This window comes from Sinohyriopsis cumingii, chromosome 15 (genome assembly GCF_028554795.1).
Source record: "Sinohyriopsis cumingii isolate HCF-2022 chromosome 15, ASM2855479v2, whole genome shotgun sequence".
Lineage (NCBI taxonomy): Eukaryota > Metazoa > Mollusca > Bivalvia > Unionida > Unionidae > Sinohyriopsis > Sinohyriopsis cumingii.
Window position 1 is genome coordinate 26,011,348 of NC_142975.1, and position 24,661 is coordinate 26,036,008.

At 38.3% G+C, this 24,661-nt stretch overlaps 1 long non-coding RNA gene across 1 annotated transcript; it reads right to left on the reverse strand.

Annotated features, from left to right (window-relative positions):
- On the reverse strand, window positions 1–24,311 carry LOC149781440 (uncharacterized). The gene is made up of 6 exons (XR_016414507.1): window positions 23,902–24,311; window positions 23,277–23,398; window positions 16,406–16,523; window positions 10,047–10,161; window positions 564–670; window positions 1–111 (listed from the first exon to the last, which is right to left on the reverse strand). It is a non-coding gene; the product is annotated as an uncharacterized LOC149781440 (long non-coding RNA).
- Between the last annotated feature and the right edge of the window lie 350 nt (window positions 24,312–24,661).

Sequence of the window (24,661 nt, forward strand, 5' to 3'; positions counted from 1 at the left end):
TATTTTAATATGACTTTAATGTTTATTTTCTAGATTTAATTAAGATTATGAATCAGAATCAGTCTCCAACTCCACTGTAAAGTTTATCTATTACTTCTTCTGCTCAGGCACCTGCAAATTAAAACAAAATTGTAATGCTTAAATAAAGTCATATCATCTCAGCACTAGTTACATATGCATAAGTCATGTTAATCAGCATTATAAAAATGTATGAAATTTTCTTCACTGCACTTGTGCTTCCCTTACTATCGTTAAGCCATGATACAAGATAACTTTGCACTTACTTGTCATTTCTGGCAAGTGGATGGTGCAATCAATTTGCACAAAGATGAATTTATTTCATCCAAATATTTCATGTGAATAAAAATTCCAAATGGAGGCACTTGTCCGATCAGACAAGATATATGCATATTGTAGTTAGCTGGACTCTAGCTCTGATAGTCCTGGGCAATAGGATAAGCTGATTTTGTTATCAGTTTAGAAATGCATCCGCTTTGCAAATACTATGCTTTAAAAGACGAAACTGAATCCAATATTGATGAAATAAGAGTCATTTGGATTACCTTGTTTTTTATCATTCTGCGTTGGTTGGGTGCATATTTGAGGGTCTCTGATATGGTCTCTTCCATTCCATTTGCCTTTGCTTTGCCATTAGTTTTCAAGCAGGCTTCTGCATGAGTAATACAATGTTTTAAAATAAGTTTCACAACAAAGGATGCATTGCATTTTTCTAAATGCCAGCAATAATCAATGGAATATTTTTAAAACATGTACTTTGAAATGTGTCTCAAGTTACTTTATCAATTCATTTAAAAATCTCTGGCAAGTCACATGAAAAACACAATTTAAATCAAGCCATACTTACTTATCAAAGACTTTCTCATTCACATCCTTTACCTCACACAATAAATATCAGCAACACCAACATTAAATTCACACAATCAGTACAAAACCTAGGTGTTACTCTGGACAGTACTCTCACATTGCACCAACATGTCATGAACATATGCAAGGCTGCGTATCTTGAGCTGAGACGCATCAGCTCCATTCTCAGATATCTTTCAGTTGATGCCACTAAAACACTTGTGTGTTCATTACTGCTTTCAAGACTGGACTATGGTAACTCAATTCTGTCTGGTTCATCTTAATATCTACTGCAGAGACTTCAAAAAGTTCAAAACATAGCTGCTTGGATCATACTTAGAGTACCACAATCAGAGCACACCTCCCCGCTGCTCTGTACCCAACACTGGCTATCCATTCGATCCAGAATCAAACACAACATTAGTTCTCTGTGCTACGTTTCACTGACAGACTCTAGTCCAACATACCTATCCGACCTCACCTATGTGTACACACAAGCAAGATACTTACACTCCTCTTCCGACAATCATATACTCATTATTCTCACTATGAAAACAAAGTCACATGGACAGCATTCTTTTGCATACCAGGGCCCAGCAACATGGAATGAATTGCCCACTGAACTTAGACACAAAGACGCAGTGATCCCATTCAAGAGTGCTCTCAAAACTACTTATTCTGACTACAAAAACAAACTTAATGACTTAATAATGTTAACTACCTTAAATATTCTCAGCATGTTTTTTATGTTTTCTAATTTCATGGTGTTTGTTTTTGTAATCATATCATTGTGTATGCTTTTATGTTGTCTAATGTTGCAAAGCGCTTAGAGCTTCTAAAGATTAGGTGCTATACAAAGTCCTCATTATTATTATTATTATATTTAGCTTGGATGAATATTTTTTAAATCAGTGGCCATAACTAAAAAATGGGATTTTGTTTTATGATCATAAAAGTATGTTGGACACCATCCATGATGTACAATGCTGTCTGACATTTCTATGCACCTAAGGTTTCCATCTCAAATATTAAAGCAAAATGCATACCGAATTTGACAGATTGATGAAAATAAAAAAAAGCAATGCTTACCATTTGAAAAGAGGCAATTGTCACTAGAATATTCTATTCAAAATGATATTAATTTTGGACACAGGGGATACCACCCCCATGTTTTCCTGACTCGTGATATGTCGGCCTATTCTGTGCACAGCTTTAAAAGATGTAATGTTTATCCATCGAGCTATAGAAATGAAATACATTTACTGTAGACTGTTTCTGTCAGCAGTTAAGTTGAGTAATTAGGTCAGGTTTATAGCTAGTTTACAAAATTCAATGTAGAATGCCAATAAATGACAAGATGTATTTTTGCAAACTAAAGTGATCTTGAAAAAAGATTAGTAAAGTTTAACATTTTATAAAAAATAAGCTATTATGTGGAAAAGAAACAACAATGAAATAGGATGCAATGTGTTTACGTCTAGTTTTGGAAGGTACCGTCTCTAAGGTACCGTCATAATTGTACCGTAGTTTAATGGGTGGAAAGGCCATTGAAAGGTAAGGGCAGTGCGGAGACCATCGAGTATGTTCCAGAATAGCTGAATCTTTGTAGATACATAGATCCATTCGTAACTTCAGTCCGCAAGCGAAACACTGTACTTCGTATCCCAATCCTGACTCGGGTCCGAAGTAGACAAATCCTGTTCTAGCTAAAACATACGAAGAAGGTAATCCTTCCCTATCCATAGGCCATTTTTGAAACATGTCCAATCGACGGGCACAATCACAATAGTCAGGTAAGAAGACTGGAAAATGGTAGGGTTTGAACTTGGAGTTCTCACTGGATTTCTCACTCGATTCTTGCTGCGGCGAAGTCATCCTTCTGGTGGGTGGCTATCCTCTTACAACCAATGTTTTATACCGACATGTCCATACGGCAAAGTAAAGTGGGTGGGAAGCCGCACTCGCTTCTGCTACATGATTTGATAGACTTTTTCCAAGGGTCGACTGACGATGTGGTGTGTGGGTAAACGTACAATCTTGTTGGGTTGATAGGTGGTCACTATCTCTAGACTGCAAGGCTTCTTTCAATATGCCAAAGTTGACCACTCGACTGGTACGATAATTCAGAGTAAGTCCTTTCACTTTACACTTCGTCTGCACTTCTCCTTGTTTGGCCCAGTATTCGTAGCCGTAATTTTTGGGACCACCACTAACGAAACTTAGAATCTTGTCATCGGGGTGCTTGTCTGTCCAGGCTCCTAAACGGTCTCCTTCGATATCAGGGTGCTGTTGACTCGGGTGATCGATATAAATGCAACTGTCCATGTCAAAGTACAAGACACGTTCCCCTAACAGTTCTAAAGCTTCGTACAATTTTAAGCGAGCATGAGCTGTCATGTAAGCTGCAATGATGACATTTCCAAAGGGGTCATCTTCTACAAAGTTCAGATCTTCTTCGTAATTCACCAAGATCAAATCCTCACGAACGACGTCCACGTGTTTCATGAATTTGGCTTTGTCGTGAATCATCTGAAAGTAGCGGGAAGGTTCGGTCAAATACTCCGTCTTGGGTAAACACGGTCATTGTGCCATTTTACCCCACAAGCAATTTAACATCACTTTGGCAAACGATCGCCTGCCTTCGTTTTTCTCAATGTGATCTGAAGTAATGCCTTCTTGTGCCCAGAATTTCTCTCTGAATGTCTTTTGGTCTTCGGGAGTGTGACACCAGGACAGATAGCCACTGGCTTCTTGCTCAGTTTCAAAAAGGCATCCACGTAGTCTGCGAAAATGCCTTTCTGCGTGGGGTCACCCTTGTGGAATTATTGTGTCTTGGGAAAGTGGCAAATTTCGTACACTTCTAACAGTTGGTATCCCATGTTCAGAGCTTTGAACAATTCTACGCTGACCCATGTCCCCGTCAAGGCCCGTTCTTCCTGGGTGTGATGACAAGGTTGATCTTGGTTGCACGTTTCAGCACAAGTACGGCACAAAGGAAACATAAGTTTGCTTTGGCAATGGCGAGGTAAGACGGGATGGTATAGGTTCGTGGGAGGCAAAACTTTGCACTTGATCAAGCCTTCGTATTGTCGAATGTTTTTTAGGTCGATGTGTTCGGTGAACAATTGTGGGTGCCCTGCAGGAAAGCAACAATATTTGCACACGTAGGGATACAGTGAACACACGTCCAAGTATATGATTTCTTCTCCTTTCTCTTCGTCAGCTTGGTACAGCAAACAGGTGGCATTGGTCCTTCCTCCGTACAAACTATTACTTGGGTTCAGGGGGTCCATGAACTGGTAACTTTCCATGAGGCGTTTAAACTCGGGATCGGTGTTCAAACGGTGATTGTATTTGTGTTCCCACATTTCCACCACTTGGTATCCTTCCTGTTCTAACTTTAGGCGTGGCTGACAAATGGCCTGGTACAAGTCTTCCATGGTTCGTTGTAAGAACTGATTTTTAGTGCCGCGGTCAGGGTAACAGACGGGACATCCATGAAATAAGCAACCGTTAAACTCGTACATGATCTTGGGGTTTTCTAAGTCCCAGCCATTGACCGAATGCATTCCGATGATCTTTCGCCCTGTCCGTTGCGGGCATGCTGAATCCATTTGTCTTCCTTGTCGCACAAGTAATGCAACCAGCATGGGGCTTTGACCGAGTATTGACGTTTGACATAGTTGGTCATTTGAGGACTGATGACAGCCACAGTGTTTTCAAGCATGAATCGTTGTCGGTAGACTAAGGACCACGCTTTGGCAATGGTGCAAGCCTCTTTTAAATGATCAACCCCTCCGTGTTCCATGAACAGTTCTCGAAATTTTCCACAGCATCGCCATAAAATGTCCATGTCGGAACGACGATACTTTAGCATTTCTTCCTGAAAGTCGAAAGGGTCGGAGGCGTGAGCCTGGTACCAAGCGTAGAAAGTTTCTCGTTCGGTACGCATGTTGTCAGGGTCGTAATAGTGAGCCTGAGGCAAATGGGGTAGAACGGCGTGTTGATTGGCTTCTGTATTGAAAAAGTGTGGAAAGTACCCTTTAGCCATTTCTGTCATTCCAAACATTTTAGGCATTCGACTCAAAGGCATGGCTAAGTAGCTCATCGAATCTTTAAACTGCACTTGTCCCACTTGCATGAAAATGATTTTGGCTCCGTTCAAAGTGATTTTAGGACGCTCGATGCCACGTTCCGTATAACATCTCAAAAGAAACTGTCCATCATATCCGGAGAAATTGTGAGCCATCACCGTGGCATGACAATGACAATCTCCATAATAATGTTCGATGTCCTCTTGGCTCCACGTCTTGTCGATGGGGTCTAAGACCCATTGTGTGAAATCGGCTAGTGTGTTCGGTCCTTGAAAGATTTTTTCACGCCCTCCAGGAATCTTACTGCAGTGAGGGCAATAACTCAAGATAGGTTCTTGAATCACTTCTCGCACGCTCGATGAGCCACGCAGAAATTAGGAATGTGAATACTGATCTCTTGCATGCATTCGAAATCGAAAAAGATGAAATTGCCTTTCTTCTTCTTGTGACCATCCTCTTTCTCTGGTTGGGATTGGTATTTTTGTATGTAGCATTGGTGTTCCAAGTCCACAATGCAGTGACAAATGTGACATTTTTTCTTTCCTGAACATACGTGTGCCTTGGTACTGTTGATACATAGCCCTTGTCCACACATTGGGCACAATCTCAGGAGTTGACAAGCACATTTCTTCTGTGAACCTTACATCTTCAGATGTTGTTGGTAACAGGCAGGGCTGACAAATGTGCGCAGACAAGCAGGACAATGCACTGGTTCTTGCCCTTCGCTCAGACAGGGTTGAGAGGCCAAACATCCTGAGCATTTCGATCCACAATGTTTGTGTTGCTCTCGATTATTATAACCATCATAAGTCACATTTCTCACAGTAATATTTGTATCCCAGGAATCCAGTGATAGTGGTAATGGTATCGAAATGGTCATCGTGATGATAGAGGTGAATGTATTTTCCATCCTTAAAGTCTTTCCCTCGAAACAACAGAGACCCGCGCACTTCTTGAGGGTGCACTTTCAAGGTATATCGTGGAGCTAGGGCATCTTGCAATTTTTGCATCTCAGGAATGCCACAGGATGTGTCTTTGGACAGGCATGCTTGTTGTAACAGAAGTTCTGCTTCATTTCGTTGTTTGGCTCGGTTCGATTTTCGAATGTTCTCCCAGGCTCTTTTCCATTCTACCGTGTCGTTCTTGTCGGCATAGGTTCATCCCACCACGATGGCTCGGGCTAAACACATGTGGTCTTGAAAATTGTTAATTTGGACAAGACTTGTTTTGGTAATGCGAAGGTTGTTGACCAATAAGGTCTTTCTGCATTGTCCGGTCCCTTGAGGAGGAGAGACGTGGGTCATGTCCAGTGTGGCTTTTCCATCGGTGATGTCAAACTGGTCATTAGATTGTTGCACGTGTTGAATCTTGTCCATGACTTTGGAAGTGGTCAATTCTGCAGGGCTGCTAAACTCGATTCAAACAGTGGATTTCAAGCCGTCATGTTGTATGGAAAGTCTCAAGCGATCATCTTCTTTGGGTTGACATTGTCGCTTGAGTGTGGTGAGCAAAGAATCCCACATGTCGGTGATGAACCCTTTTGCTTTCTCTAACAGTACTTCAGACTTGAAATCTTTAAACTTCACTGTGTATTTGTAAGCCGTAGTTCTAAATTTTCTAGAGGGACGCTTTTCCGTCTCTCGAATGTCATAGTACTTTTCAGGGTTGACTAAGGGTGGTAAACTTTGTTTAGAGGGTTTGGATTCTGGTTCACTCATGTCCTCTTCAAAATCACTGGCATGAATTTGTGCCAAGACTTCAGCCCTAGTACGAGGCGATAGATCACGTTTCTGCCTCTTACTTTCTTCTTCTTTCTTCTCAAATGAATTGGATCATTTCATCTCGATAGCAAAAAGTCAAATGACTAAAGTTTAAACACCATGGATTAATTTATAGTCATAGCAGACCAGCGTATATAAAGGGTATGTGTCTTGTCCTTTCACTATTCATTTCACTCTCAAACTGAGCACAACAATGGAAGAGACTACCAAGATTGAACGTTTCATCAGAGCTTTGCGAGGGGTCATTAGAAAATTCTCTTCAGACCAGCCGAGGGACTACTCTCCTTCCTTTCAAGATAAAAGTCAAGATACTTGCTATATCTGTCAGAAGAAAGGGCATTGGTCTTCAGAGTGTCCAGACCGTCAAAAAAGAAAAAAAAGGGGTTAGAAGAGACAAAAGTCAAGATACCTGTTATTATTGTCAAGAAAAAGGACATTGGTCACCAGACTGCCCAAAAAAGAAACAAGAGGAGTCAGAAGAAGAGAGGGATTCTTCAGAGGAAGAGGAAGAAGAAGAGGAAGAAAACAGACAGGTGAAGAAAAAGAAACAGGAGAAGAAAAGAAGGGAAGAAAGTGAGGAGGAAGAGGAGGAAAAGACTATGACAGTGAAGAAATTAAAAAAACAGAGAGTGAACAATGAGACAGAATAAGTCTATGAACTTTTTAAAGTGCTCTGTTGTGAATTGTGAATTGTAAATATTTATAAAAGAATAAATTAATTATAAAAGGTAAGTGTCTTTGGGTTTTGATTTTAAAATAAGAACCTACACTCACGCACACTCATACACAGACAGGTACTATTGGGTAAAATGTTTTTTTTTAGTTATTGGCAATTGAAAGCCTATCTCTTTTCGAGAGACGTGGATGGCCCTGAAAAGGGCCTTTTTTGGTGTAAGGGGTGAGTTTAAACAATCAACTTTAACTGTCTTAAGCCTTTGCCATGGCCAAGGCCTACTTCTGGACTGCGTACTGTTGATGATGATTTCGTTGAAATCACTAAGGATGGTGCAGTAGGCGTAGTCACAGGGTTGGAGTGTTTAGCTTGGGAAAGTCGTATTCTCTTCGGCCGTAATAAAGAAGTCTGATACATCTGTTTCAGACTTCTTAACTAAAATGTCTAACAGTACCGTGACCGTTTGATTTTGACACCCTTGTTTCTTTGCTGCTGCGTCTTCTTCTTCTTGTTTTTTTCTTACCTCTTCTTCTTGCTGCTGTTGCTGTAGGAGAAAAGCTTGTTCTGCTTCCTTTTGCTGTTGTATAAATTTCTCCAATTCTTCTTTCTGTCTCTGTCTAAAATTTTCCATGTGCGGTAATGAAGGAGAAGGTGACGAAGGTTCAGGAACAAATTCTTGCAAGGTAAAAAAATCCACAAAATCCCAATTCACCTCTTCTGAAAGTAAGTCTGGGTTCCCTTGGGTAGTCTCCACCATCAGTGCACCCAAACTGATCGTTTTCTGAGTTTCCGTCATGTTGAAAAACTGTCGCTTAGATTGACTACGCACAGGCGCTAGTGAATCTATATAGACTATGTGACGTCACAGACTGCTCTCTTCGGATTGGACGTGGGCTGACTGAATTTTGTAACGCGTGTTTGGATTGGTCAACAAACTCAATCCGTTTCAATCCTTCCTCCTCCTATAAATAAGTACAGTTCACTGCATTCCTTCACCTGTTACTCAGCACCCCAACATGTGGACCGATGTACAATCTTCAACGCTTGTGTCTTCGATGATGTTCCGGACGGACATATCAATGTATGTCCGATCCAACTGGACAGTTATCCACAGGACAGACACCAGCCTGTGGATGCGAAGAATCTTATGTGGAGCATCAAGGATGCCTCAAAAGAGTCTTAATCTATGGTCCTGCAGTCAGGCACAGCCTAAGGTCAAGAAGAAGATGTCACAGATGCCCTTTATGTTAAGGGTATATTAACATAAAACCAAAGGCCCTTTTCAGGGCCATTCCTATCTCTCGAAAAGATCTTGACTTTCAATTGCCTACCCCTTTTTTTATTTTTTTGTTTAAAAAAATAATAAAAAAATAGAGACCCCTCCCTGTTTCAATTTTCGCCTGTTCCATTTTCATAGACCCATCAGGTCGGGACCTTATTAAAATAGGGTCCCGACCCTGTTCCATTTCCCCTAGTCCCAAGACAGTCCCACGATTTATTCCCCATGTTCAATTTCCCTTGTCCCTAGAGTGAATAGTTTTTTTTCTTTCTCCCATGTTAAATTCCCCTTGTCCCTAGAATGGATATTTTTTTTTTTTCTCCCATGTTAAATTACATAGTCCCCAGAGTGGATATACCCTTTTTAACATGGAAGTTCCCTAGTCCCTAGACCGTCCCTATTCACTACTACCATTGTCATTACCAGCCTGAAACCAAATTTAATGCCATTTGTATAAATTCATTTCAAATAAATATTCTGATATAGTTGAAGTGTAAAGTCAAGCAAGTATTCTGTTTGCAGATTTTACATTTTAGATATTATAGTAAAGTCATATTTTCTCTTGTTTAGTAAACTTTATTGCAACTGGGTCCAAAATAGTAAATCTTATTTAATGTTCATTCACCAGAATAGGTATTAATACAATCCCGAATTAACTGTATGGTACTAAAATAAACCCTGATCTTGTGTGAGATTGTAATATACAGAACTATACCTCAAGACAACAATAATATATTGAATTTATATTGTATCAAGACTGTCATGGTTATGAACTCCAACTTTATTCAGGTTTTTTCATAATAAATGATCATCTTGTGCTATGGTTGAAAAGAAATCAAAGTTCAGTTTAACTCCATTCTCTCCACATTTGTAAGTTGTTAAGAGGCATACTCATCCTCAGTGTTATAGTAAAATGTAATCTTATTTGGATCAATCTTGGTGGTGTAATATATGAATGGAGAAAGAATATTATCATCCAGATTAAAATATGTTTTATTCAGACTCTACTAAAATTTTTAGTTGGATATGGGTTACGGAGCCTGATGTGTACGAACAAAGCAATGTGTACCATGACCTTTTTAATTTAACATTTTAAACTCCTGCAGAAGAAAGAGATTTTTTAGATCCATTAATCTGTATTAACAAAAACATTTCTTCAGTATGATTTTCAATTACTTAGTATTGACAAAACTCATATTTTAAAGTTGTTGTTTTTTTGTGTTTGGTTTGGCCTTTTATGGTAAACCAACACAAGTAAGTTATTTAGTGCCAAGGCACTTTAAGTATAGTGCCTTGCCCAAGGACACACCATGGTAGCTAACCCAGGTTGGTCTGATGGTAGAATTTGAACCTACCTTATTTCACAGGTCCAGAAAGCTAACCACTGAGCCACTACAGCTCCCCATCTTATAATGGAATGCTGGTATACTTTATGATCAAGAAGGATGGGTTGGGGTATGCATGTTGCATCTGAAAAAAGTGATGGAATTTTTGTTTACATAATATTTTAGTCATAAAATATGAATCATTTTCTATAGATTTAAGATGTATCAGATCAAGTTAAGAAAAATCATATTCTGTTTCCTGGGAATGTACTAAAATTCACTGTTATTGTTTGATTTTTTGGTAGTAAGCTTACTTGGTATTTTTTTCTTTTTAACTTGAATACCTAATTTGTTAACATCCTATTCTAAATCTTCAGAGTTCTGTCTATTAAGTGACAACTGTTGATACATGTAGGGAAGTTTTTGTTTATATCTTTTGATTTTTGTGATTCTGGAAGTTGCAGTATTTGTTGTTGTATTATAACCATTTCAGTAATTTAATGAATGCAGAGTATACTGCTCTATAAATGAAATTTAAGTGAAAATAATGTAAAAGTATGTTTCACTGCAAATATAAATTGTTTAAAATAATATATCATTTATCATATGACTATTCAATTGTGGTAACTAGTATTCCATCCAATATCTATATATTAAAATATGTCTTTTCATACAGCTGGTGATCATTTAGATACAAGTCCAATTGAACATAATCAAATTACACTGGTCAACAGTGAAATCATTACTGACTTGAAAAGGCCCTAATCTGTAGTATTTTGGTGTGCCGAACACGAATATAACCGTGAAAAATTTGTATTGGCTCTCGTTTTGAAGATATTCATATACCTCATTTTCTATGTTTCACTGTGTAAATTTCTCCAGTAGGACTGCAGCAACATCCGGAATAATGATGTAACATTGCATAATACCATCATGCTCACATCATCCACAGTTGATTGCATCATTTTCTGATGCAATGCAATACTAATGCCATGCGGCTGCTGAAGTAAGTTGACGTCAGCAGTGTACTATACATGTGTAGGCCTATTATACTAATGCCAGGCGGCTGCTGAAGCTGACGTAAGCAGTGTACTATATAAAGCCCAATCAGATAGGTTCAGCATTTAAAATATTTTAGACGTTGTGCGAGACAGTTCAAGCTACTGTTACATAAAACTTATTATTTTATCCATTTACGTACAATAAAGAACAGTAATGCCTCGAAAGTGTGTTAATACCGCGGACAATTTTTGCTATATTTGTGGGGAAGTGACATTTGCCAACCAGAAGAAAAGTATCAATTCTCAAGTGAAGAAGGCATATCATCTTTACTTCGGATGCAAGGTTGGTGACCAAGACAAGCCTTGGGCTCCGCATATATGCTGTGCTACATGTACAACACAGCTTTCACAGTGGTTGAATTGCAAAAGGTCATCAATGCCGTTTGCAGTCCCAATGGTGTGGAGAGAGCCAAGCAACCACTTAAATGACCGTTACTTCTGCTTGGTTCCTCCTCTTTCCGGCGGAATAACGAAGCGAAAGAAGTCGAGAATAGTCTACCCAAACATTCCGTCTGCATTGAGACCAGTTCCACATGGTGAGGGACTTCCTATTCCAGAACCTCCAGCAGAATATTCTCTTGATTCATCTGACGAAGACAAAGGTGAGTCGACCTGTTCTTCTTCTGGTCCATCAGCATGCAGTGATCCAGATTTTCACTGTGGTGCATCATCAACCCCACACAGAATAACACAGGAAGAACTAAATGACCTGATTCGTGATTTGGACTTATCAAAGAACAAGGCAGAATTGCTAGGATCAAGACTCCAACAATGGAATCTTCTAGAAGAAGATGTCACAATTACTGCATATCGAAAGCGCCACCAGCAATTGGAGCCTTTCTTCAGAAAGGAAAGTAATCTGATATTCTGTTCCGATATTGAGGGCCTCATGAATGCTTTAAAAATCACTCATGACCCACAAGAATGGAGACTATTTGTGGACTCTTCGAAACTGAGTCTCAAGGCTGTGCTTTTGCACAATGGAAACATTCTTCCATCTATTCCAGTAGCGTATGCTGTCCACATGAAAGAGACATACGATAACTTAAGGCAGCTACTGAATTCCATTGAGTATAACAAGTACAGCTGGCACCTCTGTGGTGATTTGAAGGTAGTTGCCCTTTTAATGGGACTGCAGCAAGGATATACAAAATACATGTGTTTCTTATGCGAGTGGGATAGCCGAGCAAGGGAAATGCACTACATGAGGAAGGAATGGACTCACAGGCAGAATGTAGCCATTGGAGAGAAGAATATCCAACACCCAGCTCTGGTTGAGGCTCAGAAAATCTTGCTACCACCCCTTCACATCAAACTAGGTTTGATGAAGAACTTCGTGAAAGCCATTGACCGGACTTTGCCAGCATTCCGATACCTGCATGAAAAATTCCCTCGACTCAGCGAAGCAAAGATTAAAGAGGGAGTTTTTGTGGGTCCTCAGATTCGAGAGCTTTTCAAAGATGACCGGTTCAGCAACTTGCTGGAAGGTGACGCGAAACAAGCATGGAATGCTTTTCGCCTAGTTTCTACAAACTTCCTCGGAAATGTTAGGGCAGAAAACTATAAGGAACTAGTAGAAGACATGTTGATGAAGTATAAGAAACTTGGCTGCAATATGTCTCTAAAGATTCACTTCCTTCATTCCCATTTGGATTTCTTTCCTAGCAACTGTGGTATTGTTAGTGATGAACACGGCGAACGTTTTCATCAAGATATCGCAACAATGGAACAAAGATACCAGGGAAAATGGTCCACTACAATGCTGGCTGACTACTGCTGGACACTCCTCAGAGATGCTCCCGAACAGCTGTACAAGAGACAGGCGAAGAAATCTAAGATGTAGTCAATGACTTGATTTTTTATAGGTAGGCTATTACTGTTGACCTTTTACTATTGGAATGCATTTCGTTATGTAAACATTAATTTCTTGCAGATTACAAAAAAACTAGAGCCAATTTTGCAATTTGACTGTCATATTCGTGTTCAGCACATAAAAATTGATAAGAATTGACTAATTTTATTTCAGTAACATGACTTTTGTAAAAATTTGTTGTTCAGTGTTATCAATGCAGGTGTTTTTATTAGTAGTAGTATTGCAAGTATAAGTGTTAGTATTAAGATTTCATATACAGGTATGATAAGTGTATCATAATGTTTAAATGATGCTCCTTGTTACAACATAAAATATGTTCATTGAAACAAATGGTTCACTGGTAAATTGGCAGCAAAGGTCTTCACTGAATTATGTTGCATAAACTATTTTACAATAAAACATATATGATGCATCTCAATTATGATGAATGTGAGGAGGAGGATTAATAATAATGCAATTTAAGTTATCTTCATAACATAAGTTCTAGCAGATGTGTAATTTTTATGTGGTTCATCATCAGTTTGAAACTGGTCTGTGATTTCTGGATCTGGACATACCTGGTCCCCTGCTGTTGTGCTGCTATGGTCTTTACAGTTCATTAGGATATCAGTTACACTTGGTTTACATTTAGAACCCCATGGGATGGAATGCCCAGTTTGAAACTGAGAGAATGGTTAATTATCCATAATATAACTCCTGCAGTTATTATTAGGTTTGATATCAAGGTCTTTCTTTAAAAGCTTTTCAACTCAGGTTCTGTTCTACCATACAGATAAATAAAGTCAAATTCAAGGCTTTCAGATTTGTCCAGTTTGTTTCATGTGTTGCGGCAGACAGACTGTATATTGCCACTGTACCATATAAATATCAGTGCTTAGTCTGCTCTCAGTTGCTGTGGTTTGATTAGTTACAAGTGTCATCACATGTGACTAATTATTGACCAATGTAATGAAACTTGTATAATTAGAAGGCTGTATTTAAAAACTCTAAAGATCTTAAAAAGAAAATTGGATCGGGGTAAGTAAAACCTTTTACTTTGACCATTTGGCTAGAAAATAATTTTCAATAAGTTTAAATTGGATAATAGTAATATAATAATTAATTACACAAATCAGAATAAAAGCTATTTGCATATCCCCTTACAGCTGTTGCTTTTTCATAGTACTAAGTAGAATAAAGTATAGTTAAGACAGATAGCTTTAAGCTAGAATTAAACTCAAATAAATTGCAAGAAATCAAAACAAACCCAGGATTAAAACTAAAGAAATATCCCGTCATATATACCTTACATCAAATAAAGAAACTCAAGATGGATAACAACAAAATTAATGTCACATCATCAAATAGTTATCTCAGCTGCCTGGTCAACCTAAAGGCAGATAAACTAAGGCAAACTTACTCCGAAGCAGTCTCATCCCCCCTAAGAGAAAAACGACAGATACAGTTCTTAACGCCAATTTTCAACTCGACCCCAACTGACTCGATGAGTAGACTCTACCTGTCACCAAGCGTAAACGAGAATGTGGACAATCTACCGAGTAACCGCAAAACTACATCCGACATGAGTACCCAAACTGAGGAACAATACTCAACAAGCACAAAAACAACCCAGACCACGCTGGTTAAAAACACTAGCAGCCAGGGGACTCAAACTGAGAACCTACTAGATGAAACAGAACGCCCTCACCCTACCACAAATAAAGCAGTCACACACGACTCAACAAAAGGTAAGAATAATAGGAAAACCAAATCCCAAATACCAGTTAGAAAGAATAAGGAACACACTAACTGTCAGAATACAAGACCCAGCAAGCCGGTTATGGACAACGAAACAAAGTCAGCTAAAGAGACAAACACCAGGGGAAAAAAGACCAGTCTGCAAAATATCCAAAACAAGAAACACCCCGCTGAACTGACTCTCTTCGTCAAGGGAGTAAATTCCAAAATAACGAAGTTAGCCTTTAAAACCATAGCATGGCAATTGAACAAACATCACCAAGGAGAATTCACGCTTAAAAGCACTAGAGACGACTTGCTGATAATCAAATGCACCACTGAACAACAGATTGCCAAATATATGGAAATTGAAAGAATAGACCAAATAAATGTTCAGGTCACTAGACACAACAGAACAAAACAACACATAGACCCAAACCCCCCAAAAACACACAACAAAGGAGTCATATACGTATCAACTCAAAATAAAACCAATGAAATAGTAGACTACATAAGGAGTAAAGGACAGGAAGTAGAGAAAGCAATCCGCCTAAAAACAAGAAGGGGAAAGGATAGCACTGCAGTGGTACTCTTTTTTAAGGGCGCCACCCCAGAAACTATCAAAATAGCCGAAAAACTCGAGGCTAAAAAAATTTTTGCTTTCAAAAACAAAACACGGTTCTGTGGCAACTGCAAAAATTGGGGGCATTACTCTAAGAGTTGCGGAAACCTATTCCGGTGCAATCAATGTGGTCTTCACCACCCAGACCGGAAAACATGTAGCGCCACCAATCAGCACTGCGCTAACTGTAGTGGTAACCACAAACCAAACCACGCAGAATGCCCCAGGGCTCTTAGAGAAGCCCTAATAGTCGAATATATGATCTCCCATGGGGTAAACTATAAGCAGGCCAAAACAAAAATCAGGATACCAAAAACAAAATAAATAGGTAGCACCCTCACTGGTAGGAAACACGCATAAAACGAAAACAACAGTAAATTAAACAAACTATTAAGACTTTTTGCACTAGAGATGGATTCCAGAGCAGAAATCAAAATATGGCAATGGAATGCACGCGGCCTTAGGGCCCACGCTGACCAACTAAATAACAAAATACTTGAACAGGAAAGAAAACCAGATGTTATATGCATACAGGAAACCCACCTAAATGATACCTCACGTATCCCAAACATCATAGGCTACAACACCAAATACCTAAAGCATCGATCCCCCACAGCAAGAGGAGGGGGGTTAGCAACCTTTGTTAGAGATGGAATTACATCAGAAATGCATAAATTAACAGATAGTAGACCGCCCAATGACTTCGAAATACAGATAGTCAAAATAACCGCTCAAACTAAGCAGGTACTAATCGTTAACCTCTATGAAACAAATGAGCAGCGCAATTTAAGTGCAGACGAAACAATCAAAATGATTAAAGACTGTGGAGAATGGGTGGTAATATGCGGGGACTTCAATGCGCACAATGAACTATGGGGGAGTCAAAAGACGGACATTAAAGGAAAAATTGTAGAAAAATGGGCACAAAAATGCAACTTAGTTTTTCTAAACAACGGAATGCACACCCGGATAGATGACAGAACAGGCCACACATCAGCAATAGACCTATCTCTATGCACACCAAGATTAACAGGCATTTCTGATTGGCAAGTTGATGAAAGCGACCCTATGGGAAGTGACCATTACCTTATAAATATAGAAATACAAATTAGAATACCTCAAAATAAAGCGTCCTTCACACCAAGATGGAAATACGAACAGGCCAACTGGATTAGGTTCAAACAGATAGGTGACTCAATCGACCCAGAAACCATATATCACCGGGACATTGACACCTCTAATGACAAATTAATAGAAACCATTAACACAATGGCCCAAGAAACAATTCCTAAAACTAAAGGAGTAGCACCCAAACCCACGGTGCCCTGGTGGAATAATGAATGTAAAATAGCAATTAAAGAGAAAAAAAGAGCTCTAAACAAATTCAAAAGAACTAAAAATAATAGGGACTTTAACTACTACAAGGAAAAGGAAAAAACTGCCAAACAAACTATTATGATAGCTAAACAAAACTCATGGAGAGAATTCTGCTCAAAACTAGATATTAACACAAAATCGAAGGAGGTGTGGCAAAGAATTAAAAAAATGAGAGGCAAAACTAAATCAATAACCCCCAACATACCTGGACAAAACAACAAACATAAGGCAGAATTATTCGCAAACTATTTCGCCAACATGTGTAGCAATACCAACTTAGAGGATAAGTTTAAAAATCATAAAAGGCAATTTGAGGAAAGCAACTCTGACAACATAAAGGAAGCAGGAAATAATGACGGCCCACTAAACCTTCCGTTTACAGAAGCCGAATGGAGAAAGGCCCTCGCCGGCAAAAAGACCACATCCCCCGGGGAGGATACTTTGGGGTATGAAATGTACAAGAACCTACCCAAAAAACTTGTCACAATTGCACTTAACCTCATTAATAAAATATGGGAAACCGGTACCATACCTATAAGATGGAAAAAGGCAGTAGTGGTCCCGATTCTTAAGCCTGGAAAACCCTCAAGCGATATAAAATCATACAGGCCCATATCACTAACAGACAATATATGTAAAATAATGGAAACTATGGTAAACAACAGGCTGAAATACCATTTAGAAAGCAAAGGACTACTAGCTAATACACAGAGCGGGTTTCGCAACTACCGAAGCACAATAGACCAACTCATGAGACTAGAAACCGCTGTCAAATTAGCATCTAGAGAAAAATTTTAAAAATCCAGATATGTTAAGCCATCTTCTTAGACATGGAAAAAGCATATGATCTAATGTGGACTAAGGGACTGATAAGTAAACTTAAACCATACGGAATAACTGGCAATATATACAAATTTATTGCTAACTTCCTAACCGATAGAAAGATACAAGTCAGACTAGGACAAGACTACTCCGAACGATACAAACTGGAAAATGGCACGCCACAATGAAGCGTAATCAGCCCAACTTTATTTAATATAATGATAAACGACCTGGAAACAGCGGTAAAACCCAACCACCTTGACTTATCCCAATTCGCCGATGACAGCGCCGTATGGAAAACTGGCAACAGAGCCAGCAGAGAAACGACCAAGCACTTACAAAAAGGACTAAACGATATAGGAAATTGGACAGATAAATGGGGATTTAAATTGTCACCTCTAAAAACAGTAGGCATAGTTTTCAATCCGGGAGGTGGCCACCCCCCACCCACTCCAAACTTAACCCTAAAGGGGGTACCCATCAAATTCGAAAAACAAGCGACACTCCTAGGTATGGTATTCGACCACGAACTCACGTGGGCAGCTCATATCCAAGAACTCGTAACGAAGTGCAAACGAGACATCAACCTCCACAGAAACCTCAGAGGGGTGAATTGGGGGGTTGATCAAAAAACACTCGTTACCCTATATAGAGCACTTATAAGAGCAAAATTGGACTACGGTTGCCAGGTATATGGAGCGGCGAACGCCACGTTACTAAAGAAACTAGACACAGTCCAATCAAAAGCGCTAAGGGTATGCACCGGCGTCCTAAATGGTACCCCCACACAAGATATCTTAATAATAGTAGGAGAACCCCCGCTAGACCTAAGGCGGAAGGAATTGATGCTGCGATACTCGACTCGAATATCAATACACCAACCCAACCACCTCACGCTACAAGCCCTCTTAGCATGCGACAAACCATTCGATACAAAAGGAAAAAATAAAAAAATACCTAGTGGGAAAATAATTATAGAATTAAAAAGGAAATTTCAAATCGCAAATATCAACCCAGAAAAAATAAGGTACTACCCAGACCCCCCGTGGACCTGTCCCACACCACAAATAGATCTTAGCTTACGTAAACTAGGACAAAAACAAAATGACCCGATAGGACTAAGAGCATCAATACTAACGTACATTGACAACAAATACGAGACATACACGCAAATCTTCGCAGATGGATCAAAAACCAAAAATCCAAATAAAACTGCAGCAGGGATAGTGATCCCAAAATTAGATGTCGCCGTTGGAAAAGACTCCCAGACCAATGCGCTATATACACGGTAGAATTCATGGCAATACTAATGGCATTAACATACGTCAAAACATACCCCACAACTAAGGCAGTCATTCTAAGCGACTCTTACAGTGTACTACAATCGTTAGCAACAGACCAATCCAAGAGCAGACCTAATATGATTAATCATGCAAGATCGCTACTTAAAGAGATTGAAAAAAACAACAAACACGTTGAATTCGTATGGATACCCTCTCACATCCATAATCCCAGGCAATGACAAAGCAGATGCAGAAGCAAAAAACGCCACAAACGAACCAAAAGCCCAAAATATAGCATACAGCGTCACTGAAATCAATAACATGGGACAAGATCAATGACATGTGGCAAGAGCTATGGGAAAAATCGGATGCAAACAGTCTAATACACACGATGATGAAAAAAGTAAGTAGAAAAGTCGAAAGTCCGACCTTCAAAAATCCATACGATATAACAATAATAAATAGAATAAGAACAGGTAAAACACTATTGGCAGGATGCGCAGGGAAACACATAAAAAGGGGACCAACCGAAAACTGCCCCTACTGCCCAACTCCAGAAACAATCGCACACTTAATAAATATATGCCCCAAATACAACCAGGAAAGGGCCGAACTAAAATCTCAACAGGAACAAATAGGAGAACGGTGGACATACCCGGAGTTACTTGTGGCAAAAAACAATAACATAGGAATGACCTATAATAACATCATGACATTCATTAACAAAATAGGCAAAAGGGGACAAATCTAAACCGAATGAAGGGTTGGGTATAAAGAGAGACCATGTAAAGAAATTAAAACCAATAAACCTAAAAGATCGAACCAAAAAAGAAAAAAACCAATCAAAATATTACAAATCACTGTTTGGGAATTGTGACGGCCGGCTCGGGCTAGTGGGTTCACAGACTGACACCGCCGCTCATAACCCGAACAATAAAAACCAGATAAGGACGAATATTACAAAATCACTGTTTTGGAATTATAATGGCATGCTAGGCCCCGTAGGTTCAAAAAAAAAAAAAAAAAAAGAAAAAAAGGAAAAAAAAAAAAAAAAAAAAAATAATATTAAAAAGTAAATCAAAGACCAGTCAAAATATTACAAATCACTGTTTGGGAATTGTGACGGCCGGCTCGGTATCGTGGGTTCACAGACTGGCACAGCCGATCATAACCCGAACAATAAAAACCAGATAAGGACAAAATATTACAAAATCACTGTTTCGGAATTATAACGGCATGCTAGGTCCCGTAGGATCAAAAAAAAATAAAAAAAATAAAAAAAAATAAAAATAAAAAAAATATACATTAAAATAAATCACAAATAGCTAAGCTAAACAAAAATAACAGGTAAATAGCCAAGTGGTCAAAGCGAAGGGAAACAAAGGCAATCAAACCACCTCCCTCGAAGAAAACATCTCACGGCGAACATGGCAGTATCAAAAGGACGAGAAGACCAAAATAGAAACGGACACGGGATAAGGCAGAAAGAGCTGAAATAAAGAAGAGCAGGAAAAGGCACAGGATGAAGTTAAACGTCCTAAGGCAGTAAAAGAAGAAAGAACAGGACACTTGCAGACCTTGGGGAATGAAGGCAGAAACAATGAAAAGAGTATGCTTCAAATAATCAAACCACCCCCACCCCCCAGTATGAAAAGAATTGCCTTCCCGAAATCAAACAAAAGAAATAAGGCCACCCCCCCCCCCACATCTACTTATAAGTGTGAATGAGAAAGTGAGCGTGAATGTGTGTTGTCGGGATATGTGGGAAAAGCAGAAAAACGAACAAAAATGTCTATAGCCATCACACAAATATAGCATACACACTCCCTACCCACCTTTTTTTTCTTTTCTTTTCTTTTTTTTTTTCTTTTTTACAAACAAATTTTACCACATAGGGCTTTCATTCTGACCCACGAAAGCCCTCTTTTGACCAACAACTTACTGGCCCTGAAACACACTGATTGGTTTAAAGCCACACGTACGAAATACTTAACCAAATTGAGATCTCCAAAACAAAATAAAGGGCTACTAAAAGCCTACTAGATGTGAAAAATTTTTCGGAAAATTCAAGTACGCAAAGTACACAAAATTTAATAGACCTTACAAAAGATAGGAAAATTCACAACTCAGGAATATCTGAAGCGTATGTGACAATCACATGTTTGGCAAGATAGTACAGGAATAGCCCAATAAATATAGGGAACTGGGCATTGATTGCAACGAAAATTTCATAATACTGCTGCTGGTGTGCTTCGGTTACTGCCTGAAATGAGAGAGGAAGGAGATGCAGGATGCAGAAACAGACCACCAACGGAGTACAACGATGGAGAAGGTTGCAGCGATGAGAGCCTGGGCGGGACCTTTTGGGGCACCTGGGCTTCGGCTTACTTGCTTGGGGGCATTGTATAAGTTAATCGCTAAATTCAAAAAGTACACAAACGTGTACAAACTAAACAGTCGCACATACCGAAAGGTGCACGTGACTTTAATCCAATGAATGAATGAAATGTGTGCTAGAGGGTAGGGTTAGCAGTTATACTCCCAATTATGTTTGTGATGAGCAAAAGCAGCTGCACAAATTTGAGCTTTTAGTTTGGTTCTGGTAGGGTCAAAGGATGCAGGTACATTTTACATTCATTTTTTACTAGAAATAGCTATTTTCAATATTTTTCTGTGACAAGGCAACTAAAAGAATCAGTATGTGCCTTATGCATGAATAAAGTTCACTAGTACTATAACAAATTAGCATACTTTTCATCACCCCTCTACCATCAAGATTTTTTTATATTTACCTCTGTAGCAGACACAAATAAAAGTCGGCAGCTCATTTGCAGACTAAGTTACGCATATGATCTCCAATGCTCATCTAACTGTGACAGGCAGTCACCAACAAGCCAACCTATTTCCATGCCTAACTCAAAGTAAATCTGAACCACATTATAGATTTAGCTTATGTGTAAATTTATAAATGCTAGGCTTGTGATAATTAGGTTCATGCCTTCTACCTTAAAAATTAGAGGGATGTCAAAATACGAAACTATCCAGTGAGACCTATGATGTTAATTTTAATCCCTATGGGATTTGTGACATAAAAAACCCAAATGCTTTATGTATTAAAAGGTAACTAATGGGGGCAGGATCTGCAGTGAATCAATGGTTAGTATGCTAGACTCCTGATAAAAATGTTTGTGTTAAAATCCTGTTATCAAGTCAACCAGGTTACCTACTGCAATGTACCCTTGCCTTACTCCAATTCCCTCAGTACTCAGTAAACAACTAGTGTTGCTGTACATAACAAAACCAGTCCATATTGATTTTACATATTTTACTAAATCCTGACAAAAATAATTCTCTAAATAAAGAATGATTAATATGTGATGGTCTCACATGTAATCAAACTCTTCCAAGCTTTTAATGATATGAACCGATTTATCAATGTTTATCAAATTTGCATGAAAAACTATTTCTTATTTGTCATCAAATATGTTCAATGTTTTGATCATATAAGCATTTCTGCTACATTAGATCAAAATAATCTTTTTGTCAGAAATAGAGCCCTTATAGTATTTGCAAGGTCAACCAATCAGATGCAGAATTTGAGTTTAATATGAATGAATATTTTTTTTACAAAATTGCTCTTTTGCTATATCTTGATGAGATAAATCTATTCACCAAGTCTGATGAAATTAATGAGAAATAGTTTTAAGAGCAGTAGCAAGAATGGCTAGTGAGATGTAGAACCACCACATTATATGCATAGATTTTGCTTATAGCCTCAGACATACAAGCAAATAATTAAACAAGTCAGATCTAAATTGGATCATAAACACTGTTGTGCAAATCATAAGAAACTCTGCCAATCAGATGCAAGGTCACTTCACTACCATACCTTTATCACACTCATAATAAGCATCATTGTGAAACTTGACTCTATAAGCCCAATGGCCAAGCATGATCAAACTTGAATCAGCAGTAGTGGTTATAACCTCATGTATTTGTATGCATCTTCACTTCTTCAATCTAGATCTCATTTATATAAGCATGTATTCTACGTTTAGTAAAAACTGCACTACATGTATAAATATTGCATGCGGTGGTAACATACTCAGATGAAAGATCACCTTATTATTATTAATGGTTAACACTCATCAAACTTCAAGGACAACTTAATGATTTTAGCCTATATTGTGGAAGTATGGCTTTTAGGCTGGTTAAAAAACTCAACTAATCTTATACATGATCACATGTATATACTTGGATTTTGCTCATTATTAGATTTATCCAAGATGTTGATTTAAGCCCAAAACCAAGTTTTATATAAACAAATTGATCAGAACTATGGACTCCAAAGTAGCTAATTTCTTACTGTTGAAAGACAGAAGGGGATGTGAAATAAATAACACACTCTGGACCATTACATAAACCCACTTAGCCTTTTGACCAGTTGAGATAAAATATCAACAATAATGTTAAATAAGATTGATAAATTATGTTTTCTCACATTACCTCTAGCCCTTTTCAACATGGATGGTATTTTTCTTCCACATATGTCAGCTCTTAATTAGTGGCCCTTTCCCATCATGAATGTTGTAGGTGAAACTCTCAGAATTAGGCTTTTTAATTTATATCTGTAGAAGAAAAAAACTATTGGTCTGCATATATCAATGTCACCATTTCTGTATTAGATTAAAATACCATATGTGTGTGTGTGTGTGTGTGTGTTAATTTTAGAATTTAAGCAAACTTGTCTCCATGTGTTTATTTTAAAACTGATGATGATAACACATAACAGGTTCAATGGATAAAATGTTATTTCTTACTTCTTACAACTGCTCATTATATCTGAATTTACATTCAATGTTTGTTTTAATTAACATATTTGGGATATTGGGCAAATTATTTATTTTGTAGTTTATCATTATATCATTTACCAGTCTTTTATCATTCAAATATGTAATATAGTACCATTATACTGACTTCATATTCTATATGATATCCCAGCAATACATATTAAGCAGATAAGTGCAAATAAAAATGTTCAGAATGTAAAATTTACTCCAAGCTCAAAGAAGATCAGCAAAAGATAATATCCAACAAATTACCAAACAAAAAGCGAAGTTAACGCAGTTACCTTTATTATGACGTCTCCAACACCAACGGTACTGTACAGCTACGTCTTCTGAGTTTTACCGTCATCTTGTCTTTCAAACCAGAATTAATTTCTTGAGCTCTTACAAAATGAAGAAACTTTTAAATACTATAATTTAAGCAGCTTCTTTACATGCCATCAGATAAATTATGGCACAGTGTTATGTCTGTCAGCAAAACGCAACTTCACATTTGGACGGCGCGCTGTGTGGGCATCGCCGACACAGCAACTGACATGAATTCTCTATTAGCAGACAATGATTCGGAATAAATCCTTCGCAAATCTAACATTCTCGATTTTTCATAGTTCCACTTTTCATTGTTGCATCTGTTTGATTGTACAATTGCTAATGATGTTCAATGAATCAACTTCAATTCATCTGCTGTCTGAAATCCCGGTTCAGTTGGTATTTTCTTCCGCGCATGATGCCGTGTAAATAAAAGATACGGTCGACATTCAAAGTGGTTTAGGTTAATTTATTATTTTTCTTTATTAAGGTCATTTGCAGAAAGTGTTTCGCTAGGGTGAGAAAAAAAAATATAACAAAAAGAAAACTTTCTTTTCCAACGCTAATACTGTATATATTTCAATTTGTGATTGATGCTATAAATAAAAAAAAATGATAATAAAGCATTTTAGCCCGTGGCTTCGGCACGGCACTCGTTTTTGTGGGTTTTTTAAAATGTTGTTAGTGTTGTTTTGGGGTTGTTTTTTGTGTGTGTACCACACTAAAAAACATACC